The sequence below is a fragment of the Nelumbo lutea genome, chromosome 2 (assembly GCF_056320005.1).
Source record: "Nelumbo lutea isolate HS-2025 chromosome 2, American lotus-T2T, whole genome shotgun sequence".
In the NCBI taxonomy this organism is placed as follows: Eukaryota; Viridiplantae; Streptophyta; class Magnoliopsida; order Proteales; family Nelumbonaceae; genus Nelumbo; species Nelumbo lutea.
Genome location: NC_142685.1, coordinates 50,973,793 through 50,994,432, shown reverse-complemented (window position 1 = coordinate 50,994,432; position 20,640 = coordinate 50,973,793).

Below are 20,640 nucleotides of genomic sequence, written 5' to 3'. Positions count from 1 at the left end.
GCGCTAATTCAACTTTGTACTTAGCCCAGTCCAGCGTTCTATTACATCTCACATTTCATACTCCCCTATAGGCTATAGCGTATACTTTTGGCAAATCCCTTCTCTGCTCCTTCAATGTTTGGGTTGTGATGGATGCATCGTTGTGGGACGTTCCCAAATTCTGCAAATATCGTAGAATGGGTCCTTAAATTGGTTTCTCCGGGAACTAGAAATTTTGCATTTTTGAAATTTCACCGTTCAGAAACCGGTTTGGATTTTATTTCTCTCTCTCTTTTCTTTTATTTGGTGCTTTAGCAGTTGAAACACAACCTTGTTGAATCAAATCTCGCGTAAGTTTACAGCTCTGCTACTTTTTATGGCTGGAGCACAGGAACGTTTCTTTACAACATTTGAAGTTGAGTAATTGATGATTTTGATAGCTGGTATCTTTGTTTTATTGGAGGTGGGGATCAGAATAAAGTGTTTATTAAGAAAGATTGTGTCATGTGCAGCAATTTACCTTAGCTATTAACTCAGCCCAAAATAACTAGCTGTAGCAAGCTAGAGAGTTATTATTTCTTTTTAGTCTCTATTTTCTTTTAGCAATTGTTATTTTCTATTATTTAGCAGTTGCTATTTCCTAGTAGCTGCTATTTTCTAGAATTGCTATTTCTTTTAGTTTCTATTTTCTTTTAGTTTTTATTTCCCAGAAGTTGCTGTTTTCTTTTAGTGGTTACTATTTTTTGTACATGCTATCTTTTAGTAGTTGCTAAATTTGTTGGGCCTGCAAGCTATAAATATCAGTGTTCTCAAGTAATGAAGGGGAGGGAAAACTTTCAAAAGAGTTGCCTTGAATTCTGTTCCATAGATTCTTAAGTTCTGCTCTTACCTTAGCAACATAGCTCGAGGTCGGAGTAAGGGGCGAGGAAGGGGTCAGGGGCATGCCATCAACCCAGAACGTGACAGGTTGGTATCAGAGCCGGTTATGGCTGACGATCAGTGACTCCAACGGCTTAAAATTCAGGTGGAGAACCTGAGCTCAGGTCAAGAGAGGCTCCTTAAGCGGATGGAAGAACTAATGGGGACAATGAACTCCCAATTAGAATTGATGGAAGAAGGATCCGTCAATAGGAATCGGGGACCACATGGACAAGATGGTGTTAGGAACGCAGGTGGAATGGTGGCTCAACTTGCAAAGCTTGATTTTCCTTGCTATGATGGCTCAAAAGATCCAACCTTATGGATTTGTCGCGTAGAACAGTTCTTTGAATTTCAAGGGACATCATTGGAAGATCAAGTTAAACTAGCAGCCTATCACTTAGAGAAGGATGCTCAGTTGTGGTACCAGCAACGCAAAAACCAAGGACGCTTGGTTACTTGGGAAGGAATGAAGGCGGGATTACTAGAGAGGTTTGTTGTAACCGAATATGAAGATTTCTTTGGAGACCTATCCAAGCTTAAGCAGACGGGGACTGTTTCAAATTACTAGACCCGGTTTGAGAGACTTCTAGCTCAAGTCGGTACCTTGACGGACAAACAAGAAGCTGAGTGTTTTACTAGTGGACTAGAAAATGAGCTAAGGGCTGATGTGAGAGTCCAAAACCCCCAAAGTCTATCCGCTGCAATCGGGCTAGCACGTACCTATGAACTCAAGGCCCAGGAGGTAAGGCGCTCAACTAATACAACCTTTCATTCTTCAGTTCGCAACTCCAATAGCCAATGGAACCATTCAAACTCGAGTGGTTCTAAAAACACCACTCCAGAAAAGATTTTACCCATCCGTAAATTATCCCCAGCCAAACTCCAAAAGCGGCGAGAACTAGGTTTGTGCTACAATTGTGATGAAAAGTATACATTGGGTCATAAATGCAAGAAACTATTCTTCATTGAATTAGGAGAAGAGGATGAAGAGACCACTGGAGAGGAATATGTAGAAGAGACACCGGCTATCTCTTTACATACCTTGGTGGGGGTCCAATCACCACAAACCATGCGTGTCCACTCACAAATTGGTAAGACACCATTAACAATTTTAATTGATTCTGGTTCCACTCACAATTTTTTACATCATAAATTTGCCAAAATCAGCGGACTCAAGCCAGAAAGAGGCTGCTTGTTTAACGTGGTGGTCGCTAATGGGGAAAGATTGTCAAGTCCGGGACATTGTAATGGAGTAAAACTATCCCTACAAGGAATTCCAATTGAGGTGGATTTTTTTCTTGCTTCCTTTAGAAGATTGTGATGCCGTTCTAGGAGTACAGTGGTTGGGTACTCTTGGCCCGATTTTATGGGATTTTGGAAGGATGCAGATGTAGTTCACTCTAGTTGGGCGAAAGGTGCTGCTACAAGGTTCAACATCATCAGAACTTCGAGCTCTCGAAGGTGAAACTGTTCCTAGAACATTAAGGCAAAGTGATGGTAGGGGAATTATCTTACAGCTGTGGGCAATCTAGCAAGAGCATACAGATCGTGAGGATTTACTGCCTGAAACAATGGGGCCTTTACTCATTGAGTTCAGCGACCTATTCGAAGCCCCTATGGGGCTACCACCTCCATGCTCTCATGATCACAAGATTCCTCTCCAGATAGAAGCAGGACCAACTTGTGTACGTCTGTATCGATACCCACACTTTCAGAAACAAGAGATTGAGCGCTTGGTGGAGGAGATGCTATCACAAGGTATAATTCATCCTAGTCAAAGCCCATTCTCCTCTCTAGTACTTTTAGTATGGAAACACGATGGGAGTTGGAGGTTTTGTGTAGACTACCAAGCACTAAACCGGGTGACGGTCAAAGATATGTTCCCAATTCCTGTCATAGATGAATTATTGGATGAGCTACACAGCGCCAAATTCTTCACCAAACTGGATCTCAGATCCGGGTACTTCCAAATACGGATGAATCCTCTTGATGTGCATAAGACAGCCTTCCGAACTCACCATGGGCACTTTGAATTTCTGGTAATGCCTTTCGGCCTCTCTAACGCCCCATCTACATTTCAATCACTCATGAATGAAATTTTTAGGGCTCACCTAAGGAAATTTATCTTGGTATTCTTTGATGATATTCTAATTTATAGCAACACATGGGTTGAGCATCTGAAACATGTTAGAATTACCTTTTCTATTTTACGAGCCCATCATCTTGCAGTCAAGAAAGAAAAGTGCCAATTCGGGCAAACCCAAATCAAATATTTGGGGCATATTATCTGTCAAGACGGGGTGAAGGTGGATCCAGAAAAAATAAAGGCAATGGTGGAATGGCCAAAACCAACAACCATTAAAGCCTTGAGAGGTTTTTTAGGACTAACGGGCTATTATCGAAAGTTTTTGCAGGCTATGGTAGAATTGCAGCCCCCTTGACCAACATGTTGCAAAAAAATGCCTTTTCTTGGTCCCAAAAGGCAGAAGAAGCATTTGAATTATTGAAACAAACCATGACGCAAGCTCCAGTTTTAGCCTTGCCGAATTTCAAGCTCTCGTTTGTGGTGGAATGTGACGCATCAGGGAATGGATTAGGGGCTGTCCTAATGCAAGAACAAAATCCTCTTGCTTATTTCAGCACTGCCTTGAAAGGAAAACATCTGTTGCTGTCCACTTATGAAAAGGAACTTATGGCACTGGTTCTCGCAGTAAAAAAATGGCGACCTTATTTGCTTGGACGTCACTTTGTGGTTCGAATTGATCAATGCAGCCTCAAATTCCTTTGGGAACAACGAATAATGACAGAACCACAACAAAAATGGCTGCTCAAATTAATGGGTTATGACTTCTCCATCGAATACAAAAAGGGCAAGAATAATATGGCAGTAGATGCTCTATCAAGAAGAGAAACACATGGGGAGTTCAATGCAGTCTCTAGTCCTCTTCCTCAATGGTTGGAGTCCATCAAGGGCGAGAACCAGTTACACCCGAAATTGCAATGAATTCATCACTTATATGAGCAAGGAGAAGCTATTGGGCCATGGATAAATCGACACGGCGTAATGTTCTTTAAGGGACGTATCTATCTTCCATCAAACTCAGAACTCATCCCAATCATTCTCTAGGAAATCCATGGTGCCGGACATGAAGGACTTTATAAAACTCTTCATCACGTAAAAGCGGTATTCTATTGGAGACAGATGAGGAAAGTTGTACTGGATTACATCAAGCAATGTGATGTATGTCAACGCCATAAGATAGATCATCAGAAACCAGCTGGGCTTCTCCAACCATTGCCTATCCCTACACAAGTATGGACCAACATCTCTATGGATTTTATTGATGGCCTTCCCCCATCTAAGGTGAAGACAGTCCTCTTTGTGGTGGTAGATCGTCTGTCCAAATACGCACACTTTATTCCAATGTCTCACCCATACACTGTACCAAAAGTGGCCCAAATGTTCTTTGAAAATGTGTTCAAACTCCATGGCATGCCGAGTTCAATAGTATGTGATCGAGACTCCACTTTTATAAGTGCTTTTTGGAAAGAGCTTTTCAAATTGCAGGGGACTAGTTTCAACTTCAGTTCATTTTATCACCCTCAAACAGATGGCCAAACAGAGGCAGTAAATCGAACTCTTGAGATGTATCTGTGTTGCTTTACTATTCCAAGACCCAAGGAGTGGGTCCAATGGGTTCCTTGGGTCGAGTTTTGTTACAACACTAGCCTACATGCTTCTACTCGTAAAACTCCCTTTGAAGTGGTGTATGGAAGAGAGCCCCCCAATTTGCTTTCCTATGTTCCGGGTATGTCAAAGGTCGAGGTTGTAGATGACATGCTCCAAGCAAGAGATCAAGTGGTGAAAGACCTAAGAAGCCAATTACAACAAGCACACACTAGATTGAAGGCTGCTTATGATCAAGGAAGAGTCAAGAGAGAATTTGAGGTGGGTGACTGGGTATATCTGAGATTACAACCTTATCGACAAACATTGATGGCACTGAGAAGATCACATAAACTATCCCTACGATTTTATGGGCCATACCGGGTGCTAGAATGAATTGGTTCGGTGGCTTATCGGCTTGATCTTCCGCTAGGAAGTAAGATTCACCCAGTTTTCCATGTCACTCTTAAAGAACAATTGGGTACAACTGATAAAATTGATTCTTCTCTTCCATTAGTATCAAAAACATCAGGTCACCTACAACCTCAGCCAATAGCAGTTCTAAACTCTCGAGGCAAAGGGAATAAATGTGAACTACTTATACAATGGCAGGGGCTTCCAACAACCGATGCTACTTGGGAGGATGAGATTAAACTTCGAGAGGAATTCCCAGACTTTATGTGTCCTTGAGGACAAGGACGTTTCCACGGGGAAAGGGTTGTCATGTGCAACAATTTACCTTAGCTATTAACCTAGCCCAAAATAACTAGTTGTAGTAAGCTAGAGAGTTACTATTTCTTTTAGTCTCTATTTTCTTTTAGCAGTTGCTATTTTTTTTTATTTAGTAGTTGCTATTTTCTACTATTTAGCAGTTGTTATTTCCTAGTAGCTGCTATTTTCTAGAATTGCTATTTCTTTTAGTTTCTATTTTCTTTTAGTTTCTATTTCCCAGAAGTTGTTGTTTTCTTTTAGTGGTTGCTATTTTTTGTAGTTGCTATCTTTTAGTAGTTGCTAAGTTTGTTGGGCCTGTAAGCTATAAATATCAATGTTCTCAAGTAATGAAGGGGGAGGAAAACTTTCAAAAGACTTGTCTTGAATTCTGTTCCATAGATTCTTAAGTTCTGCTCTTACCTTAGCAACATAGCTCGAGGTCGAGGTAGGGGGCGAGGAAGGGGTTGGGGGCATGCCATCAACCCAGAACGTGACAAATTGAAAGCGATAAGGAAGTATCCTGCAATCTAAACTAGTGTTTCTCAAACACCAACGTGGTTCTCTAAAGTTTCCACATGTAAGAAGTTAATTATGTTAGAAGCATCGCTCAATCAAAAGCCTACTTGTAGACAGAACTTAATACCCTCGGCCTCGAACATAGCAGTGGCCTCTGTTTCCAACACATCCATTTTTGAAAGGTGAACAGAGCAGTTGGGACAAGGATGAATGAAAGTCTCTATTTTAAAATCGCGGCTTGGGCCGGATAGTTTGGAACTTTGGCTTCATTTATAGAAAGGTCCCGTATGCTTTTCAGTAAGTTATTTATATCTTTAGTGTTTGTGTTTCTCAAGAAAGATTTACCCGGGTAATTATATTTGTCCATGTTCTTTTATTTTCCATATAAATAAGGTAATGACCATTTTAATCATAAAAATCTATTATTAATTGAGTCAGCTCTGAACCTCCCTTCCCATTCAAATAATTGATCAGCCATAATGTGTTATTACCAAGATTTCATTTGGGCTTTACCCTGGGATGATTAGGGCTGTAAGCCTGTAACCAGGTCAGATTTGGATTGGGACCAAGCACAACATAGGATGTAGGGGTAATATGGAAATGGATCACCTGAACCTTAAATAATTGAATCAGATATTGGATATTTACACTCCATAGATTCCTTGCTCACACCATTATCACAGCATTTTACAGCTATACATTGGGAATGTCTCAGTACTTACATGTTTTTCATGGGGATATATTCCAATGCAAGGCTGCAAGGGACTGTGCAAATGGTGTTAAGATGGTCTTGTGAGGATCAAATTCAATTTTGCTCATTATCTGGTTTGGTTCAACTTGACCAAACTAGTAAATTATAGTTTGAGAAATTATTAGAAACCAAATCATTTTAGTATAAAAAACTTAAATTAATGAAAATTGTTCTATTGTGGTTTGGTCCAGTTTTTAATACAGTTTGGCCCATTCTCTTGGGTTTAACCAATTAAAAAGCCCAAATAACATGCATACCTATATAAATAACAAATATATAAATCAAATATCAATTTGAAATATAAACAAGGGTCACCTACTACTATTATATAAATTATATTCACACTTTCTCAAATATAAACAGATCTTTAGGTATCAAATTGATTACAAGTTAAAATTTGAAACAAACAACAATAATATTTGAATGTTAAATGAATATATGTTAATAAATATATATTATTAATAATTTAGTTTAATTCAATTTATGGTTTAGTCTGATTTCTAAAATTTAGAAAATCAAACCAAAACTGTCAATTTTGGTTTTGGTTCGATGCAGTTTGGTCGTCTAGACCTGTCTAAACCATATAATGAACACCCCTAATTGACAGTCGTATTGGTGATATGTAGCAGGTCGCCTATGCATAATTGTTTTCACCAAATTTGTTTGATGGTAGTGATGTTTATGTTAGGTTTAAGCTATCTTTCACCAAACAGAGAGTGATTGGCATGTTCCCTCGTGATTTGTTACAAAAAATGAAAATAAAAAAAGTGGTGTAACTGATGACTGGTCAGATGCTCTCTCTCTAGGTTGTTATATATTCAAGATAAAAAATCACCTTATTTGCAAACAAATCCAAACCGGAGCCCCACCAATCAGCAAAATTGCTCTGGGCTTGGAACAAATTAGGTCTCATATGGTCATAGGAGAATTGAGGAGGGAATGCTTGAGGGAGGGTTTTAGGTTTCTGTTCACAAATAAATAGGGTAGATGGAATTAGAGGCCACTCCACTTTTAAATAGGTTTGTTCTTAGATCGAATTTCAATTGAAGCTTGTCTGCAATCCCTAATCTAGCTTAGTAAGTATTAATTATAACTTCCCAGTTCCCACTTCCAAGTCCAACATCTTCTGTCGCTATATATGAAGTCTTTGACCATGCAAGTACCATTAAGATTTGGGATGGGCTCAATGGGCCTATAGTTTTCTAACTCAGGCAACCGAGTCGTCCTAGATTTTAATTTGTCTCCTCAACTCACAGCCCAATATGCAACTGAACTTGAAACATCCCTCCAAATAAAAAGATTATGCTGATCGATCCCATGAATTAAAGATATATTCAATTTTTTATGTAACAAATTTTGTAATTTTATCTATTCTTTCTGTTTTATATAATGGTTAATCCATTTAATCACAATGGTTGAATTACTGATCGCCACAACCGATAAAAAAAATCAGACCATACCAATAACAGTAGTGGCTTCAAAAAAAAAAAAAGATTTAATTACAATAAGCCTGTAATCCATCACCACGTGGCTTATTTCAATTGCACTGGCATGACGGACCACTTTTATGTTAGATTCTTCTTACCTTAAATATATTGCCGGTAAATCCATCTCCGTTAACAACTTTTCCTTCTCTCCTAAGGTGCATGGCTTTTGTGATTTATTTTGTCCGTTTTATCAGGCCAGTTATAATAAGCACGTTAAATAATCATTTGATAAATAATTTAGGGTAAAATACAAAAGCCTTTCCTCAAGTTTTTGACAATCAAAAAAAACTTTCCCTCTAGCTTTATTTTAATAAATACCTTCCTTAATATTTTGAAAAATTCAATAAAAACCTCCCTTCCGTCACCTTACCAGACGGAAAATCGTTAAGCTGATGTAGCAGTTTCTTCCAAATACCAATTCTACCCTTTTAAGCAATCCGTGTAACCGATAGAACCGAAATATTCGAGTGCCTAAGACGCGCTGCCGCTGTATATCGGGCACACATCCAAGAGGCGCAACAAGGGAGGCCTCTGTTGCAGAAGAACGGTACTAGCCTCCCGCTGTATATCGAGCACCTATCGTCATATATCAGGCACCTTTTGATAAATACAAGCGCAACAGGGGAGGCCTCTTGCAAGCCCTTGTTGCGGAAGAACGGTATTGGCCTCCCGCTATATATCAGCCACCTCTCGTCGTCACCACTGTTCTTCCGCCTCTTGCGAACCCTTGCAATGTTGCCACGATACGCTAAGCGGTGGTGGAGTTAAGCCCCAACGTGGGTTCATCCAACAACAACAGACTCAGGTTCATCAGCATCTCTTGCCCGATACTGACCCGCTTGTGGGTGATGCTGCCGAAGAACTTCCCCGATGTAAGTTAGCGTCTCCGGCACGGTGAGGTGGGGATACAGTATGTCATCTTGTGACTCAAACCCGATCTTGCGCTTTATGGACCCGGAGAAGGTCTGCCCATTATAGGTGATGCTGCCAAAGAACTTCCCCGGAAGCTTGCCCGCCAAGGCCGTCAAGAGCGTCGGTTCCCACTGCTGGACGGGCCGAGCATTGCTAGGAGGTTGCCCGGTCAGGCAACCCCAGTAACGCCATTGAGTATGGTCCGTTCAGTAGGCATGGGTTTCGGTGCAGAAAACCAAAATCCACCGAACTTCTTCAGCTTTATACTATATCTCACATCTTCAAACTACAAAGAACGGATGCATGTACGACGAAATTAAAATTCAAAGATCCATATTTTACTTGAGAGCATGAAAAGCATAAGCTTCATCTGATTACCTTGAGTGTGATAGGGCGCAACGACCCACGTAGTAGTGAGCACTGGCCGCCAATGGCTGTCTGCAGCTGCTCAAGCATCTGATCCTCCAAAGGTGAGCTGGCGTTACTGGACAAAGCAAGCAACTCAGAGCGTGGCATGCCCATGATATTGTCCAAGCTGTGGTTCACAACAGGGGCATTATTGTTAGACCCATTAGTATTTGATTCCAAGCTCTTGCTCAAGGGGACGCGTCATCTTGTAGTAGTCTAGAGAGAAGGTGACCGAGAAAACAAATTAAATTGGTTTGGAAGACAAAGATGAAGTAAGGTTCCAACCCTTTATATATGCAGACAGACGGAGAGAGAGAAAGACATTTCAGAGGTCGTGGACGTTTCAGTAGGTAGGAGGCCATTGTAAACAACAAGTAGGAGGCCAAACGTCTTTTTAATTGTGAAAAAATGAAGATTTAACAAAAAAAAGTAAAAACACTCAAAAAACTAATCGGGTCGGCATATTACCGGTCTGACAGTTCGGGCGAAGAAGACGACCTACACGGGTCAGTGAGACCTGTTTTTGAAAAGCTTGAATATGAAATGACGGGTCCAGCCAATGGGGTCCGTAAAAGGGTAGAATGGGTATTTAAAAGAAACTGTTACATCAGTATATTGTTTTCCGTTGAAAAGGTGACAGAGGGAAGGTTTTTGTCGAATTTTTCAGAAGTTCAACAGAGGTATTTATTAAAATGAAATTAGAGGAGAGGTTTTTATGATTGTTGGTAACTTCAAGAGAGATTTTTATATTTTATTCAATAATTAAACAACAAATGAATATTAATCTTTTTAAAAGGTGGATTGGAGGTGTTTTATAAGACGTGTCAAAAAAATTTTTTTCAGTGTTCATTTAATGTGCATACATCGTCATGCCCATCTGATCTGTTTTTGAATCTGCCCTTTTCTCCCCCTTACTTCCCCACCCACTCGTAAAGTCACCCCGATTCCCGAATCCTCTCCTCACCAGCCTAGATATGAGGGGCTCCGGATTTGCTAATTACCTATAGTGTGTAAACTTTTGCTAGATCCCCACTAACATAGTTACACCTGCCCTATGTCATGTGAGATAAAATAGGCATTAAAATTCATGCCAATTAAGTTGAATCAATTAACGACCAAGTGAAATGCCCGAATTATATTGTTCTTCGTATTCCCAGTAAGAGAGAATGAGAGATTTTTAGAAAAATGGCATAACTGTCTCCATCTAAAAAAGGGTTTATCCATCCGAGGGACGCACTGTTCACTCAAAACACTAAAACTGGTTTTGTTCTGAGGTTGCAATAGTCGCCGTCATTGTAATTGTTCGAGTAAATGCCGTCGGAGACCATTTACCAATAGTTTAAAGTCATCGCTGATGATTAACTGAGCATTCCCTCTGATTTGTGGCTATAAGGTTTTACTAATACGATTGCTTAATGGGAAGAAAGTAATAAGAGTCCTTTATCGTCGCCCAAGGAAATACTAAACAGTTGTCATCGTCGGAGAAGACAATAAGCCCTTGCTATCACCGGAGAAGAAGGTAAAAAACTCACTTTTTTAACCATAAATTTTTGCCCCATTGACTTGTTATATGATTATGATTTCTTAGTTGGGTTTTTTGCTCATTCAATAGATAACAGAAATTATATTTTTCAAATCAAGCGTTGTTTTTTGTCCATTCATCAAACATACAAAAATCTCATGGTTTTTTTGTCTTCTTCATTCTTGTCTAGTCGAGAGATGTAGGTTATTTTGATTTTCATGTTTTTTCTCCGTTCCTTGGACCTCTTCTTCACTTTTGTTTTGTTGATTTTCGAAGAGGGGTAGCAATGTGTGCTTGACAATGTTTTGGTCTGTTGTTGTTTATGTGACCAGGGTTCAGATAGTGTCTGACTGCTATTGGTTAATACTATGGACGAGGGAGCTTGAATAGGGGATCAGGGTGGACGGGGGAGTTTGAACAGTGGATCTGGTTGAACGGTGAAGCCCTTGAACAGGGGATCACGGTGGACCGGGGAGCTTCAATAGTGGATCACGGTGGATGGGGGGAGCTTGAACAAGGGATCTTGTTCAAAGGGGAAGCTTGAAGATGAGAGCTCGTTGGACGGAGAGAAGAATGACTGGTGTCCGGTTTCCCCTTTTCTTCTTCCCCTCCATTCTTTTAATACTTAGATGAAATGGGTAAAATGGTTACAAAATCAGAAAGGATAATTTTGCCATTTTGAAAAATATTATGAACACCTAATGTCACATGTCCGTGTTGGTTGACAGGGAACTAATGATAGAGACCTATTAGACATAAATTGAAAGTCTAGGGTACTATAGAGACACATTTAAAAGTTCGGGGACTAATTTGACATAACCCCCAAAGTTTAGGGTACTATTCAAGAATTTTTCCTATTTAAAAAGTCAATTGTAAAACAAAATTAAATTTCTTCATATACATGCAAAAGATTTTTAAATTTTAGTGGGGGCAATTACCCACACTGGCTTCTACATAGATCTGCCACTGGTTAGGTGACGTCTCTGAATAGGTTTTCATTTTTTAACACACCTGAAAACCTATTGCGTTTGAAGTGTGAACAAATACAAGCCCACCTATACATTGTGCTGAGATTTAACTAATTATAATGGAGAAGACGAAAACACTAGACCACTTAGTCAAACAGGCTATGATACCATCTCAAAAAATTATTGAATCTAAAAGTTTAAGTTGTTAGATTAGGTCTCTGAATAAGCTTTTACTCTTAATGTTGACCCATTGACTAGAGATCATGTTCAATATATGATGGAAGGTAGAAAAGAAATTGACATTTGTGCTTACCCATTAGAAAGTAATATCCATTGAATTTAGTCTAGGAAGATTTGTAGCCACCTTTTACATAGGTTTTAAACGAAGGAAAAGAAGGTAATTAAGGGGAAATGGATGCTAGCAAGAACGAAAGAATGAATGAATGAAATGTGAGGGATATAGAATTCTTTAGGGCACCCTTCATTCTTCATGTTCTCAAAGGAATCCGTTGCTTGTTTCGAACGATTGTTCACTTGAACAAACCACATTTTAGCTTAGTTGAATTCCTCTCCAAATTCAAATATCTTGGCATGATGCCATTGGAGGTTTTTTGGGGAGAAAAGTGTTACTGGAGAAGCTCAAAAGTCAAAATTATCTTGGAGAAAGGAAATGTGAAAAATTGTGGGAAGAAATTTAATGGGGAGGGGGAGAAGATGTGTAATGAAATGATTTTGATGTTAAGTCTCATATTTAATAGATATTTTACTGACATTATGGCTGTATTTGCTTGAAATGCAAATTTATTTGTACTGATACAAAATTATAATAGTGCAAATTCTGATTTATTTTTATTTCAAAATTTACAAGTACAAATGAAGTAAAATAAGACCTAAAGTAAAATAAAGTAAAACCTAAAATAAAATTAAGGGTAAATTACTGAAATTTCCCCTAAAGTTTTTGACCATTGCTGAAACCTCCCCTAAAGTTTAGCAATTGCAAGTAGACCCCCTTATGATAGAGTCTTCTAAAAAAGGGCATGAAAATGCCCAAAATACCCATACAGTTACTACTGTGGCTGGTTCCTACAAAAAGGAAAAATAATACAAACTTTATGAACAATAAAAACAAAAATTAAAGTTGCAACCCTTTGAGTGATTTATTTTAAGGGCAATTTTGAAAAATAAATTAATTTCAGAAAAGAGACTGGAAAGGTTTGGGGTAGTGATTCATATGAAGAAAAAATTTGGAAAATAATCATTTTTATCAAAGCAGTTGTGTTTCAAACATTTTTATGCCTCTTTTTAGAAGATTCTACTAGAGGAGGTCTACTTGTAACTATGTCAAAAAGTTCAGGGGAGGTGATTGCAATTACCAAACTTCAAGGGAGGTTTTAGTGGCAACCAGAAACTTCAAGGGAGGTTTTAGCATTTTTTTTGCATTCTTTCCATTTGCACTCCTATGCATTTGTGCTATGCAAATAAAATTGTATTGTAAGTCAAGGAAGGTTAGGTTTAGCTTAATACCATACTCTACTCGTACCTGTATGGATTGTAAAATCCTAAACTTCAAGGGAGGTTTTAACATCTTAGTGAAGTTTTGAAATGTGAACACATAGTGGAACTCTACCTATCTAAATATAGAAGCGGTGTCGCTTCTCATGAGAGTTTAGGTTTTTTCTCTGGATTATTCATGAAACCAGAAAAGAAACACATAGTTGTAATAGTGCTGAGCAAAAAATTTGAAACTCTTACAAAAACAATAAATTTTTATGTGTATGGGTATCTCTGGTATGTCTTCAGAATAATTGGTTTATGACTTTGCCACCAACAACTTTGACAAGATTCTGAGGTATTTGTACTAATTAAAGGTTAAACTTATAAAACACCTTTTGTATACATAACTATGTCATATTAGCTTGGATCGAGAGAGACTTATGTAATTAATCAATCAAAGTGAGGGACTGTTGGATTTTAATCTCATTAGAGATTAAATTTCATGAGGTTTGATTGGTTAATTACATGAAAAAAAAAGCACATGCACATATATATTGGAAAATAGTTTTTTATACTAAAACTAGTTTTCAACTTGTCCCATATTGGAAAATCATTGAGCATGTTTTGACTTTTTGAATAGAAGCCCATTTACACTCCTTAGAAATATGAGTTGAGAGTATGGAGGCTTGCTACCACGCAATGTGCGTTCATGCATGTACGCATGAGTGCGACACAATGAGGCGTTTTAAAGGCGTACTTTGCTCACACCTGCATGGCATGCATAAGATGGCTTTGACTTTTGGTACAAGGTTGACCATTGATGTTTCAATAGTCACGATTTGATTGGATGTAATTAAGAGGCAATATTCAAAATTAACAATCATTAACTATTAACTATCTTTTAACAGCCATAATGTTTGAAATTTTAAATATTAAAAGAGCATTTTTCAGGATCGGTCTTGAAAAGTTGTAGTTTTTTAGGATTGGTGTTGTACTGAATCAGACTAGATTTAAAACCAAACAAAGAAGGAGACTTGTACATAACACAAATATAAAAAATGCAAATTATACTAGCATCCACTAAAGATAACGTAGTGTATAGATAAAGTTGACTCAATAACATAATGTTTAGCAAAATTGCAACCAAATTGCTTGGATCGAGCTAGGGAGGGTGAGCCTAAAATTCCTCTGAATTTTCTTGCAAAAATCAAAAGAAAATTAATCTCTATCAATCCTTGAAAGCTTAGATCGTGATTGGATTTCTTGGAAGACAAAAGAGAAAAAGAGAGAACAAGAGAGTGAGTCTCCTAGTCTGATTCGCCATCTTCTTCTTTTATCTCCTTATTAAGTACTCTCCTAATTAAATTAAAAGATTATCCAAATCTAATTTGGATTTGGACTCTATTAAAAGATAAGTCATATCTTTTTAAGATGATGGATGCTCCATACTAATTTCCAAACATAGATTTGACCTGGAGCATATGACAACTTAATTTGTCATGTGATAGTTTACCTAATTTTATTAATTATGGGTGTTAGGCCCATTTCCTTCAAGGGCTCATGACCCAAAATGTTACATGACCAACTTAGGCTTGCTTTGTATGGCGTGGGACCTAACAATGGCTTTACATAAGTCTACATGGGTTCAGCCCAACCTCTATAAAAAGGCTCAGGCAAATTTACTACTAAACAGAATAAACCCTTAAGTACATCACTATGGGCTCAATATGGGCTCAACATTTACATATAAATAATCATTGAATTCAGTCATCATATGAAGACTCAAGGATAATGGACTTAAGTAAGATAAAACCCATTAATAATTAGTATTGTAATGGTCTCTTACACTTAATATCTTGGCCCATATGATCACAAAATTGTTCGACAGGGAATGACCTCTCCCCTGACTGCAAGGTACAATGTCACACTCTTTGCTTGAATGAATCATGGGAATTAAAACATTTTATAGACATTTTTCATAAAATATTAATATAATATATATGTCATATAAATATATTTTGTAAAACCAAATCTCAAATACAGTTGAAATCCACTGTCGACAGTTTAGGTTTCCATCAAAGAAAGTGTAAGCCTTATCATTCACTTTGTCCGAAAAAGGGGCTAATCCTATCATTATGATCACCCATTCAAATGAATTCTTAGACTGCCCTAACATACATAGGTTTTGATGCTTATTGAATATTACTAATTGGTATATCAAATACAGACAATCCAACACATAGTGCAGTACTATATTCAAATATAGGGGTTATGTGTAACTTTTTAGTTTTTCCCACCAATCTCCAAGGTCTGACCTTAGCAACTAAGACAAGCTACCCCAACTTCTTTAGCAGCACATCAGTGTCAGACTTGACAGGATAAACTCTCCAAGTCTATCGAACGGTTGAAAATATTCTAAATTAACACGAGTCTTATAAGTGTCAAATTTAAAGGGTATTTCCATAGAAACATACCAATATTAATATAAAATAATAATGTATTTTTATTCATTTACAATAAATGTATCTACACATCAATTTGATTATATGCCGAATGGAAGTTTAGACAAATATCTCTTTGACCAACCAAGGTCTAGATTGATTTGGGACCAAAGATTTCAAATCATCAAAGGGGTAGCATCTGCATTATTTTATCTGCATGAAGATTGAGAGCAAATTGTTGTTCACAAAGATATAAGGTCCAGCAATGTCTTATTAGATAGAGAATTTAATGGTAGATTAGGGGATTTCGGACTCTCAAGGTTATATGATCACAGAACCATTCCTCAAACAACACATGTGATGGGGACACTAGATTATGTAGCACCAGAGATCACTAGAACTAGTAAGCCGACTCCAAGCACAGATGTATTTGCTTTTGGTGCTTTTATGCTAAAAGTGGCTTGTGGAAAAGGACTTATAGAACCACAAGCATTTGATGAAGATCTTATTTTGATTAATTGGGTGCTGTCGTTTTGGAGGAGTGGGACAATTCATGAGACTGTAGATCCAAATTTGGGAGGTGGTTATGTAGGTGAGGAGATGGATTTGGTGTTGAAGTTTGCCTTTGTTTACTGTAATTCAATTCCAATTGGTAGGCCGAACATTCGTCAAGTATTGGAGCTTTAGAACGGAGATCCTCCTCTCCCGGACACACTACCGGTGAGTGCCAGTTGTCTTACGTCTGCTCACGATGAAGCAGGCTTAAACGGGTTTAGTATGTCGTGCCCTTCGCCTGGGGATTACAATAAGCACTACAATCATTCAATCATCGGTGGCAGAGTCTATTCTCTCAACAGATCGTTAGTAGAAATATGGTTGGTTGATGAAGCAGCTCAGGCGTTTATTGCAAGGTAAGTGGTTTGACCAATCTTGGCTGCGAAAATAAAAAATAAAAAGAAGTGATGTAATCGGTCTTTCTTTTGGGTTGTAGTTTATACATCTTTACCAATTGTTAGAATTTTAACACACAACTGGTGTTTTGCTGAATATACTTCACCTCTCTCTCTCTCTCTTAGATGAGTTCAGATTGTAAAATCAATTATATATGCAAATTAAATAGTGTTTTATTTCATACATTCAGCCTGTTAGTACACGGAAGGAAGAGAGAATCTCATTAGCTTACTTGAAGAAATCTTCTTCAGCTCTTGTTCTGCGAATCATGCGGAGGGACTGTAATACAATGAGATCTCGCTAACGATGCAATATTTCATCGTATCATTCTGAGCCAAGACAGTAATGCGAATAACCAGTTACACGTATGAATGGTAACTCGTAAACAGTAAAGAAAAATATTGAAATATCAAATAGGTTGAGGTATGCGGATGACAGAGAACATTAATTCAGCCTTTAGATGAATTACAATGGGCCCGGCCCAAATACACAATAAGGCCTCCAATCCCAACCCATGGGTGCACTGGACGCGTAAACCCACCAATAGGAGGCCTGCACATCCACTCCTTTGCACTAACCTTACGTAACGGGTGTTTAATATTAACTTCCATCCGTCTGGTTGAACCAAACGTTAAAAGAAGAAAATAACAGTGAGAAGAGCACCGGAAGACCACCGGCAATTTTCCTGCACAAACGACAGGTGGTCTTCTCACCGTCGAGAGGGTATTCATGTCCATTGAGCATACGATTCATCATTTCTCACCAATCTCACTGCGTGCTAGAGGAAGCAAAGAAATGCGTCGGCACGTGACAGAGCAAGCAAAAGAAATGCATCTTAGGGAGGTTCTTATCTTCAATAAATACTTGCAGAAAAGAAAATGAAAAGAAAGTGCATGCACTGAGCGAAATAAATAGAGAAACAAATTTCATAAACTAATTCATCCAGATTCAGTCCAAACCACGGAATTACAGAGATGCAACGCCTTTTATATAACCATAGCATCTCCAAGAAATGCGCCGGCGCCCCATTTTAATTTGATGCTTCAGAAAAGGAGAGATTAATCAATTTCCGCTGAGAAATGGGCTGGCCAACATACTTACTTAACTGAACAACCCAAATCCGCTGAGAAATGCTGAGAAATAGGCAAAGGTGAGCTGAGGCGGCAGCGCAGTTGATGGATGATTGCAAGAGGAGGAAGATGAATAGTAGTTTTGCCCTTTTTTATATTTATTTAAAAAAGTTAATCTATATTAAAAATATTTTAAAAATATTATTTTTATTGATATTAGGACCCAAAAATTGCCCTTTTTGGTATTAAGTACCCCTATTGTTATTAGTTTTTCAGACTTAAACCTCAATAAAAGCCTAAGCATCAAACCAAAGTTATAAGATTTAGACCTTGAGGCAAAATCTATGGAGTCTGGATTTATTTCTCACAGCACGTTCTTCGCATCAACCTCAAGTATGTTTCAGACGCACATTAGGAACATCTCCCATTCTAATATATGCCCCTATATGGCGTGACGTTACCTTCTTAATTTTTCACCGTCCAATGGTTCTACACAATTGAATACACTACTGGTTTGAAGGAGTCAAAGTGAACTCACATAAATGATGGCAGGGCTTTTTTTGTTTTTTTCTCTTTTGACTGGCGTCAAATTACCAAAATCAATCAACCGGCATCATAATAAATTGATTGCCTAAAAGCTAAGTATATACATGAATTCCTTTTTTAGAAATATCATCACAAAAGTGGAACGGATTAATAAACAATATATCTTGTCCAGCTTACATATAGTAGCAAAAAAGAAAAGAAAAAACATTTTCCTTCGTCACTCCACTTAACAGATCTATCCAAAGAGACCATTGAAGAAGTCTGAAACATGTCTATCCTTTTCTTAGAGCACTGCTATTTTTTCCTTCCCACGGCACTGCCGCTTTCTACCTTTCTTTCGAACTCCATAGACATTAATGGTTGATGCAATTCTTTAGACAAATGACGTATGGTTTCAGGCTCTCTCTCTCTCTCTCTCAATCAATCAATCAAGATCAAAGATATATAAATATTTAATTGAGAAAAAGACAGCCCAGTGTCAGAATTTTTAGGCTCAATGTAGCTGGAATTAATATCAATTCATGAATGAACAATGGTGTATAAAATGTGGGTATTTGACATTTTGAATTTTTATGTATAGTAGAATTCAAAAATTTGCAATAGGCCTGTCCATACTTTTCTATATTTAATTTGATGAACCTTAGACTGCATGTCTCTACCCCATTTACATTCAAACAGCACCAAATATTAGTTGGGATATGTTGCACCTTTTTCTTCTTCCTACACTTTCTGCATTAAGCAATTATGTGCAGTTGGTTTACATTATACATGTGCAGTGGAACACCTACCAAGACTCAATTGGGCTGTAAATGAATGGGACCGAATTGGATATATGGTAGATTCAAGTTTTATTTGTTCACTTTCAGATCCGAATCAAATTTATCAACTAAAATATATCGAACATGAACTAATGACACTTTAGCGAAAACACAACATTCATACCAATTTTACTATTAGATAAAATATAATCCTTAAGCATATGAAAGTATATGCATTTAAATCGAATTGAATTGGACGAAGAATTATATAAATTTTCTGAAGAAAAAAAGATCTCCTTCACTCAGATTAGGAATAATATAATAGGGCCTCAACTAATTCACTAGTGAAGAAGTGTTCAAAGATCCTCTATAAGAACGAATAATTAATATAATAGACAACATTTATTATATTTGCATATTATCATTTATGGGGGTGATATTCCTAATATACAGCTATATTGTACTGTGGATAGAATTCTCATGGGTAAGAGATCTGAATTATTATTGTGGTAGTAGGATATGATTTAGGGAAGGGCAATCGAATAGGAATGGCACATGCGGTGAATTGGCACATATAGAGTTGGAGGTTTGTATACATTTGTATTTTCACTCCTAACAAACTGATCGAACATAGTTCTTATAAGATGGTTAATTAACTGGTAATAATATTTAGATATCACAAGTGTGTGAACCTGGATGTAAGGCAAATTACAAGTCAAATAGTCAACGTGCCATTGTTCTATATACATGGGACCCACATCACAAGTGAACAGGGCCAGGGTTCATACAATCGGGTATATATATATATCTATATATATATCAGCAAAAGCAAGTTTGCTAATTTGGCATTTTATTTATAAACAAAATCATAAGGTTAAGCCAGTAAGCTATATGAATGAAATAGAAAGAGAATGGAGCGATTTAATACTAAAAATATAATATTTCCCATTATCTAATTACTTTTTCTGGTAACTTGAACTTTATATATTAAAGGCTTAAAAGCTAACAGAAACAAAGATTAATTATTACTTCAGTCCTTTGATAATTATCAAACATTATTATGTCATTTATATTTAGTAGTAAGCTTGTATGTACTTTTGTAATTGGCAATTTTTGATGACGATGATGATGATGTTAAAAAATATGTATTTAAAATTTTCAAAAACTTTTTATATTTCTATATATGTAAAAACTATTCTTATATTTATCATATTTATTTTTATTTAATATGATGAATATATAATATTTTTATATGTATAAAAATAATTTATTTGAGTTAATTTTAAATTTTGTATTTTATAATTTTTATCATCAATTAAAATTAAAAATAATTCTTACTTATCGTGTTTAATTTTTAATACGATAAATATAAAACATTAGAGAAATATTGTTCTCCAAATTTCTACATTGTATTGTTTTTGTATTTTTATATTTTATAATTTTTCTTATTTAATTATGAAATCAAGAATTAACACATATGACCAAAAAGATTAAACTATTGACCGGCGCGCTTTCACATTTCCCCACTCTATTCACAC